This window comes from Macrobrachium nipponense, chromosome 1, assembly GCF_015104395.2.
Source record: "Macrobrachium nipponense isolate FS-2020 chromosome 1, ASM1510439v2, whole genome shotgun sequence".
NCBI lineage: Eukaryota > Metazoa > Arthropoda > Malacostraca > Decapoda > Palaemonidae > Macrobrachium > Macrobrachium nipponense.
This window is the reverse complement of record NC_087200.1, coordinates 191,561,649-191,572,531: the sequence shown is the minus strand read 5'-3', so window position 1 is coordinate 191,572,531 and position 10,883 is coordinate 191,561,649.

Genomic DNA, 10,883 nt, shown 5'->3' with positions numbered 1-10,883 from the left:
AAAGTTAGGTGGACCTTGGTAAAGTATTTGTAGGATTTCTGTTTCCAAGTGGTTGACTTTCCCAGTCCTCGGGTGAATACATGTGTTTTTGTGTTGTCTTCTATTTATTGTGATTTATGTAGGATTGGGTAGCGATTTTGATAAGAGATTATTCAGTAGTTATTCATAAATACTTTTAGGATTCATCAAATGTAAAACGGAATTTGCAAATATTTTTTAGTATTCACAGTGAATAAATTGAGATCTGGTAAACAGTGACGAATGAAAAATATGTAGAAAATAAAAGAAATGATATGAATATTCGTGAAGATTTCAGTCACTGGAAGAATAATGAATGATGTCCCAAAAAAATACCAAGCCTCTGAAACGTTAACTTGTTTTGAAATTGCGAAGAATGTTCAACTTGGAGTAGAATTTGCTCTTGATATAGAATTTTTTTTATGGCTAACTATGAATTTTCCTCCGTCATTTTCTTTGTCGATCTGCCGATAATTTTGTAATCCATATAAAATCCCTTCAACTAGGATTAAAGGAAACAGGTTCAGTACAAAGAACCAAGCTCGGATGATTAGATATTAAGAAAGATTAAGATAAGGATGGAATTAAAGCAGATATATATCTATAAGGAAAACACAGTCAATCTTTTAAACTCGTATAGAAAATATGTTGTTATATAATAAGACAAAAATGATCGTATAAAACGGATTATTAAATATAGGGAAACTTTGAGTAGACAAGATACTTTACCTTTCCAAGTGTTTGTTGGTTTTGAATACATTATAAACACAAGATAGTTTACTTTTTCATGTGTTTGTTGGTTTATAATACGTTATAAACACAAGATAGTTTACCCTTTCATGTGTTTGTTGGTTGAGAATACGTTATAAACATATGATAGTTTTCCCTTCATATATGTTTGTTGGTTACTTATGAGAATTGTATGTCACAGTACAGAAGAATTTAAAGAAACCGCAATTGAACATCATCCCGGTTTAAGATGAGAAAATCCAGTTAGATCTTGTATATGGTGTCGTGAGGAAAATATCTGATTATTTGAACTCTCATGAATTCAGCTCATCGAGAAGTCTCTGTGCAGACCTTGACTCCCATTATTGCTGTTGTGTTTCTTACTCGTACTTATTAATAACTTCAGAAGTCAATATTCATTAAATGGAATAAGGAATGTAATTATGTGACTTGAAAAGTATGTAGAAGATTAACGTTTATTTTAGGCCTGGGTTATATTTATTGATTTATTTATATATGGTTATTTGTCTCTCTCTCTCTCTCTCTCTCTCTCTCTCTCTCGCTCTCTCTCCTCTCTCTCTCTCTCTCTCTCGTTTTATGTACATACTGTATTTGTGATTGTTAATTATGCATAGGTAGTCAGGTGTTTGCTTGTGAATGAATTGGTTAAAAAGTTACATTCTATCGTCGATTATAAGATCATAAATTGCTTGTAAATGGATTAAGTTATCTACAAAGACTTTCTCTCTCTCTCTCTCTCTCTCTCTCTCTCTCTCTCTCTCTCTCTCTCTCTCTCTCTCTCTCTCTCTCTCTCTCTCTCAATTCGAGTCCCCTTAACCACAATTTCATAAGTGGGAAATGTTTTTCATTTGTAATGATATAGCTCTGTAAAATATCGTATATTTATCTGTCAAATTAGTCTCCTCTTCAGTAACTGCCCATTAAATAAATTGCTCCTCCAATTACAGGAAGAGATTATCCCTTCGAGTATCAGGAAGGTACTTTACTCCTTGTATAGTTTAGTCATGTCACCATACTGTATTTATACGATAGTATGATGATATGATATTTACCATAAGATCAGGGAAGTATTGTTGCGTATCAACGTGCGCTACGCAATAGTCCAAGGCTATGTTATCAACACACAGTAACGTAATTACGTAGCGTTATTATTCAGTAACGCACTGTTATTACCATACATTATTTTCACCATTAGATATTATATGATTACCTCGTTATAATGTTAATTTGTAAATTATTTTATATATTAAAACCCAGACACTGATATTAAATCTCAGAAACTGTAGATGTTAATTTTTAGATGATATTAGATATATTACTTACTAAGGTGATATTGACATTATCACCTCAGTACATTGACTTAGTGAATGACAGGCATGCAAATACGTCATTTAATTACCAAGGAATGACGCAAGTAAAAGTCGTGTAAATATGTCATGTAATTACCAAGGAATGACGCAAAGCTAATATTTTGTAATTAATAAGAACTATTAACATTATGAAGTTATATGATATTACCACCATGCTACAATGGCAGTACCGAAACCGTATAATGACCCAGTAAATGACAGTCTCGTATTAATATAATTTAATTACTATGGAACCGTATAAAAGTTCTAATGGTTTTTTTTTTTTTTTTAAATAATACGAAATGTTGTCACTAGAATTTGTACGACGTTACCACCATGCTGTCATGACAATTCTGAAATCATACAGTGACCCAGTAAATAACTGTCATGCAGTATAATAGAGAAGAATCTCTACATGTGTAACGCTGCCGAGGTAGCCATCACGTTTTATAAAGTATGCTGGAGAGAGGGTCTGCTTCCTAAGTACACTAATATTCGGCTACACGACCCGTCAGCAAGGAATAATAATAGATGAGACAGGATACAAATACCTGGGAATAATGGAAGGAGGAGATATAAAACACCAGAGATGAAAGGACACGATCAGGAAAGAATATATGCAGACTCAAGGCGATACTCAAGTCAAAACTCAATGGAGGAAATATGATAAAGCCATAAACACATGGGCAGTGCCAGTAATCAGATACAGCGCAGGAATAGTGGAATGGACGAAGGCAGAACTCCGCAGCATAGATCAGAAAACCAGGAAACAAATGACAATACACAAAGCACTACACCCAAGAGCAAATACGGACAGACTATACATAACACGAAAGGAAGGAGGGAGAGGACTACTATATAGAGGACTGCGTCAACATCGAAAACAGAGCACTGGGCAATATCTGAAAAACCAGTGAAGACGAGTGGCTAAAGAGTGCATGGGAAGAAGGACTAATAAAAGTAGACGAAGACCCAGAAATATACAGAGACAGGAGAAAGATAGAAAGAACAGAGGACTGGCACAACAAACCAATGCACGGACAATACATGAGACAGACTAAAGAACTATGCCAGCGATGACAATTGGCAATGGCTACAGAGGGGAGAGTTAAAGAAGGAAACTGAAGGAAATGAATAACAGCGGCCACCAAGATCAGGCCTAAGAACCAGATATGTTCAAAGTACGATAGACGGAAATAACATCTCTCCCATATGTAGGAAGTGCAATACGAAAAATGAAACCATAAACCAACATAGCAAGTGAATGCCCGGCACTTGCACAGAACCAGTACAAAAAGAGGCATGATTCAGTGGCAAAAGCCCTCCACTGGAGCCTGTGCAAGAAACATCAGCTACCTTGCAGTAATAAGTGGTACGAGCACCAACCTGAAGGAGTGATAGACGATCAGGCAAAGATCCTCTGGGACTATGTATCAGAAACGGATAGGGTGATACGTGCAAACAGACCAGACGTGACGTTGATTGACAAAGTCAAGAAGAAAGTATCACTCATTGATGTCGCAATACCATGGGACACCAGAGTTGAAGAGAAAGAGAGGGAAAAATGGATAAGTATCAAGATCTGAAAATAGAAATAAGAAGGATATGGGATATGCCAGTGGAAATCGTACCCATAATCATAGGAGCACTAGGCACCATCCAAGATCCCTGAAAGGAATCTAGAAAAACTAGAGGCTGAAGTAGCTCCAGGGACTCATGCAGAGAGTGTGATCCTAGAAACGGACACATAGTAAGAAAAGTGATGGACTCCTAAGGAGGCATGATGCAACCCGGAACCCCACACTATAAATACCACCCAGTCGAATTGGAGGACTGTGATAGAGCAAAAAAAAAAAAAAAAAAAAAAAAAAAAAAAAAAAAAAAAATAATAATAATAATCAATAATATAATAATAATAATAATAATAATATGGTGTTAGGTGAAACAAATCCACAGTCATGTGTGGGTACAAGTATATTTAGAAATAAATCTCTACAGAGAGCTTAAGGGAATCTGCTCGATTGGAAATGGGAATCGAACAGATTCCAGAAAGCTCTGTTGAGATTTATTTTTAAGTATATTTGTACTACCCACACATGACTGGAATTGTTTCTTTGTTTCATGACAGTAAAGAAACAGATGGTAATAGAAAATACAGAATAAGGAGGTCGGTGATCTGAAAAAAAAGAACTAATTAATCAATAAATAGATAAAAACGTGGGTAATTGATAAAAGGAGGATGCGAAATTCTCTGATGGTATTTCATTTTACTGCATCTCCTTTAATTCCACAGGTCGACCCAGCATAATCGGAATGCGGGGACATGTAATTACCGAGTACCTTAATGACCACGATAAATGCGTTTATGTTAATATTCCTGGGCTCGTAAAAGCGCCCCCCCCCCCCCCCCCCTTTTTTTTTTTCGTTCGAGTTGCAATTAGCAAAGTTTGGGGTCAGCGAAATAGTTTAGGTTATTGTACTTTGGGGTTAGTTTTTTTTTACATTTAAAATTTTTTTTGATATTTTTGTTTTGTTGACAAATTTGACTAATGGTGATTAAGGTAATTTATTGCCATAAATTGCTATAGTGGGGCTTTTCGCTAACATTATTGAAAAATGTGTTTTTTAGGTGGGCGAAATTGGAGTTTTGCTTATTATGGATTAATAGATCAATTTTTTATATTACCAGTTTGCTGCTGCAGTACATATATCGTTTTTTTTTTTTTTTTTTTTTTTTTTTTTTTTTTTTTTTTTTTTTTTTTTTTTTATCTGTAAAAGAAAACTATTGTGACGGCTTTTTCCGTCCGCCCTCAATCTTAACAACTACAGAGTCTCGAGGGCTGCAAAGTTGTTATGTTGATCATCCACCCTCCGATCGTCAAATATACCATATTGCAGCCCTCTAGCCTCAGTAATTTTGATTGTATTTAAGGTTAGAGCAAGCCATAATACCACTCCAGCACTGAGTGACCTCATAGGTTCCAGCTTTGCTAGGTGTTTTATGTTGGCTGTAACTAGAATGTGGAATAGTTTTCCAGTGCAGTTGTGGAATCTTGTGATTCCCAAATGTTTAAGCGAGAAGCAGATTCATTCCAGAATTTCAGTTGCATCGGTTTTATTTTCTATTCCCTCACGGTTATTCATTTATAACTTTTTCCCCTCTCTCTCTCTCTCTCTCTCTCTCTCTCTCTCTCTCTCTCTCTCTCTCTCTCTCTCTCTTTTCAAGCTGATTTCCCTTTGGAGCTCGGGTTTCCAGCTGAAGATTTAAAGAAACATAAATTCCCATCTGTTTATTGTTCTAAGCAGTCTTTAAAACTGGGTCGACATTTTATATATTTTATATATTCCTTTGTTATTACTATTTTTTCTTTTAACAAGTTCCACTTGACATATTGGTTTATAAGGGAAAGTAAACTTAAAAAAAAAAAAATATCCGATTCATGGCTTAGGAGTGAAAGTTAAATCTCTCAGCTGTTAAAGATTCAACGCGGATTATGGATTGCGTGCCGTTGTGAATAACATTAACAAGCGTGTAAATGAAAAACAGTTGATCAAAACTGAATGTGAGGCATTTGCATTTGCATGTGCTACATTCACAGCCATATGAATAAACGACATTGCAATGACTATATGTAATTTATTTATATTTTGTAATATATTAACAAACGTGCGAATTCATGATATATCGTTAAAAAGTGGTTTTTATCACATTTCGTCGCTTCCTTTTTAGTAACATTCGATTTGCATTTGTTTGTCTGCTACATTCACAAACTCGTAAATAAACCGCGTTCTAGAAACTGTTTAGAGTTTTTGTGTAATTTTTGTTATATGTTCAGAAACGTGGAAATTCACCGAAGACAGAAAAAATGGTTTGCCATTTGCACTATTTGTAATTTGTATTTCCCCTGGTGTTAACATTCAATTACATGTTGTAACTTCTGTGTCATTTTGTAATACATTCACAAACGTAAGAGTTCACAATAAATCAGTAAAAAGTAGTAACTTTCGATTTCGATTTTTGTGCATCACAGTCACAAGCTCATAAATATACCGTATTGTCAAAGTTGTTAGTAGTTTTGATGTATTTTTGTATTACATTTTTAGTTTTTATGTAATTTTGTAATACGCTCTTATTTGTTATGTATTTTTGTAATACATTTTTAAGTTTATGCATTTTTTATAATATATTCATAGTTTTTATGTATTTTGTAATAAATTTATTGTTTTATGTATTTTTGTAACACATTTATAGTTTTATGTATTTTTTTAAATACATTCGTAAGTTTATGTATTTTTTGTAATATATTCATAGTTTTTAAGTTTTTTGTAATCCACAGACAAACGTACCAATGCACAACAATTCAGTAAAATATGGTTTGTCATATCAACGTTCAACCTCATGTAGTTTATGTGAAATGTTGTAATGCATTCACAAATGTAGTTTTACAACAAATCTGTGAAAAGCGGTAACACTCGATAAGCATTTTTGTGTCAATTCACAAGCTAAATAATGTACATGGTTGTTAAAACATTCTGTAGTTTTCATGTATTTTTGCCATGCAGTCATAGTTTTTGTGTATGTTTGTGATAAATTCATATTTTTTAAACATTTTTGTAATACATTCATAGTTTTCATGTTTTGTGTAAACCATTCGTTGTTTTTATGTATTTTTGAAATTCATATTTTTAAGTATTTTTGTATTATACTCATAGTTTTATGTATTTTTGTAATGTATTCAAAGTTTTTATATAATTTTGTAATACATTCACAAACGTACGAATTCACAACAATGCAGTAAATAGTGGTTCATCACTGCAGTCATTACTTTCTTGTTAACATTCAGTCACGCGCAGCGCACCTGTTGGTCATCTCACGTCATGTTTCAATTTCCTTTCTCCTCTCATTCGATGACGAAATCTCTAATAGTCGCTCGGAAAATAATTCTTCCACATGCCCATGTGTGGCCCGGGGTCATTTGTGGCGGACGTGAGATGGCACTAAGAATGTGCAATAAGTCCAGCGAGCGACCCACTGAGACTTAGTGGGTCCTGGATAAGTGGTTCTCTCGTGTTGTCATTGTGGATGACCTCAGCGGGTTATTTGATTTCATTTTCGGTCGTCGAGTGAATGGACGGGGTTCCTGATTTTTTTTTTTTTTTTTTTTTTTGAGAGAGAGAGAGAGAGAGAGAGAGAGAGAGAGACTTGGAACCTGTAAGAAAAGAGATAAAATCTTTTATGTTAATGTTGAATGCTGAGTGATGTTACAGGCCCGTATTTTTCTTTTCTGAAACTGCCGTTCGTTGGTTGCCATAGTTTGTTTTTGATGTTACGCGTGTGTAGAGTGCTTTAATATATTTGGATTTAATACGTTTACTTACTGCTTCTGTGGAGAGTTTCTGACTAGATTGTCATGCCATTAAACAAAAATATGTTTATTCAGGCTTACAAATTCTACTTAGATCCAATTCATTGAGCCTTTGCCAAGGACGAGAAAATGTCAGAACACCCCCCCCCTTTTTTTTTTAAGTTTAATTGAATGATAACAGTGCCACGAAGAAGAGGAGGAGGAGTAGGAGGAGGAGGAGGAGGAGGAGGAGGAGGAGGAGGACGACGACTAATTGAGAAATGTACCTCACCCTTGCTGTCTTGCCGTCTGTTGGAATATAATCTATCATACACACACCTCATTTGCATGGGGGGGGGGGGGGGGGGAACCTTCGTGGTTAAGACTGCAGGAGGCACCTTTTAACTTGTGGTTGCTTAGTCTTTGCTGTTGTTTCATCTTTGTTTTGTATAAGATTTTCAGTTGCCTGTAGAGTAAAATTGAAATAATGAGATTGGGTTTAGATTTATTTTGGAGGTTGGGCTATTAATAGCGAGATCTTGATAAAACTCTTGAGACAATGGAACTATCGATGGGCTAATTATACTGGTACATGACAGTTAGAGAACTGCTGAGAGGAAATGAGGTGATTATGCATGCCAATTGTATATTAAAAATCCACAATTACATCAGTAAATAGTTTTAATGAAAAAGTCGAAAGTTAAAAACTAAGACTATGGAGTACCTAATTGGTGCTCGTGCTCAGTGTTCAAAAGTCTTTGCTCTTTTATTTTTATATTAATATGATTAGTTACATTGTTATGGATTTATAGTTTACAACTATTTGATTACGACATTGTTAAGATTTAGCGTATAATTTAAACTTTGGTGCAGCTGCCTGCCATATTAGGCCTTCATTCAGTGTAAGTAGATCATTGATCTTTTGTTACGAAAAAAAAAAAAGTTTTCTTTCTAGAAGAAAAGTGGGAATGGCGCCGACTTTTCTTGGAAAAATCTGTCGTAATTTTTATTGAAGAGAAAGGCCAGCGAGACGGGAAGGGCACCCTAATGCCCTTTTGTAGCCCATGTTCGAAGAAAGCGAGGGAACTGAAAGGGAATAACGAAGGGTTAAGAATGATGAAAGGAAGATTATAAATCAGGAAAAACAGGGATGAGTGTAAGCTATTTATTCCGAGGATGCCAGTTTCTTATTTGTAAAATAATAAGGACACTGCGCTCATGAGTCGATTTTTACACATTTTTACACGGTTTTACCTTTTACAAATGGTTACGAATCGTGAAAATTAAGCGCCTCAGTAGCGTGATCTGTATGGCCTTGGCCTGCCATCTCGGTGGCCGCGAGTTCGATTCTCGTGCATTCCATTGAGGAGTTAGAGATATGTATTTCTGGTGATAGATGTTCACTCTCGACGTGGTTCGGAAGTCACGTAAAGCCGTTGGTCCCGTTGCTGAATAAGCACTGGTTCCATTCAACGTAAAAACACCATACAAACAAACAAACAAAATACAAACAAAGAATCGTGAAAATTGCTTTTATATATTCTTGCAGAGGTCATTGGGTGGAGTAGCCTATAGATCCGACAGCTAGACAAATAGAAAAATAAATTAAGGCCGAAATAAATAAACAAGGAACCGTAGCAGTGTGGATTTGTTGGGATTAACCTGGAGGCTGAATTCATTTAGGTTTTTCGCTTGCATTAAAGGACCTTTAGAGCTTTGTAATAGGAGAGAGAGAGAGAGAGAGAGAGAGAGAGAGAGAGAGAGAGAGAGAGAGAGATAATTTATATGCAGAATTTCTGAAGGACATTAGCGCGAGAAGTTGATAACAAACCAAGTTGTTATATGTTAGAATGTTATCGCGAACTTCATGATCTCCACACCCTTAACGGTTTATCAATTACAACTCGAAAATGCGCTTGCGTTAATTATTTTGTTTTGTAGGAATTACTGTATTTATTTTCTAAATAAATACAGTAATTCCTAGATCCAATCACACAGAACCGTTTATTAGCTAATACCTTTTCTTTAATCAATTTTTTTCAGACCCATTCGTTAGCAAGTTTTCTTTCGCAATATATGACGTGAACGAAGCCGTACAATTATGACGGCAAATAAAAGTGACCTGTGTTCATGCATGACGAGGAAATAGTCCCGGAACGTTCAATGAATCAGTCTCCTTCCTATTTTCAGCAACATGCAATCTCGTGTACGAAAGACTTTTCACGAATTTTCAGATTTATTCTCTCGTTTCTGGGTCGTTGTCGTGCAATGATTTCTTTGCCTTTGCCGATTCATTGCCCAGTTGCATAACTGCTTTATCCTGATATTGGTAAAAAGAAAAAAAAAACTGTCTCGTGTTATTTGAGAATAGTAGATGTCTGATTTCAAGACAGTTTGTTTGTTATTTTAAAGATAAGAATTATTTTAATGATATTTCTTGAACAAAGATACTGACAAAAGCAATTCGGGGGATATATGAGATTATAGACCTCTTGGAAATAAAACTATAATTATTATTATTATTATTATTATTATTATTATTATTTTTTTTTTTTTTTGTGCTCTATCACAGTCCTCCAATTCGACTGGGTGGTATTTATAGTGTGGGGTTCCGGGTTGCATCCTGCCTCCTTAGGAGTCCATCACTCTTCTTACTATGTGTGCCTAATTATTATTATTATTATTATTATTATTATTATTATTATTATTATTATTATTATTATTATTATTTGCAGTTTTTTGGATGAAATTATTTATCATTATAAAGTTTGATCTCGTGTTTCTAAACTTTGACTATTATATTGCATCTAACTTGCATGGCTCTGTATATGGCCCTGAGATAAAATAAACTATAATATTATTTGATTTTTAAATTCTAGATCAATGTTTCAATTGTAACTTGCAAAACCTTTGCGGTCGACAGTGTACCTTCAAGCGACCTGGAATACGTCATGCGTCCTTGTGGTCTAGACATAACCTCAGGAGTGTGTTGGTTGGAGGCCTTAGAAAAGAATTTTTTTTTATTTATTTATTTCATGTTCAGGTCATTTTAAGATGTAGCGGTGCATAACTTTATTCATGAGAGAGTTTTCTTGCGGATTTCTTTTACTTCTTTCTAATAAACACCATATTCTTTGGAAGCTCGAATTTCATGTCAGTGGCCCCCTAATGTGGGTTTGTATCATATGAATAGGGTTCATCTTCTGAATAATAATAATAATAATAATAATAATAATAATAATAATAATAATAATAATAATAATAATAATAATAATAATAATGAAATCCACAGGGGTGTAAATGTAATTATACATTAGAAATGTATATATATTATTAGATATTATAAATATATATATATAATATATATATATATATATATATATATAGATATATATACTATATATATATATACACACCACTA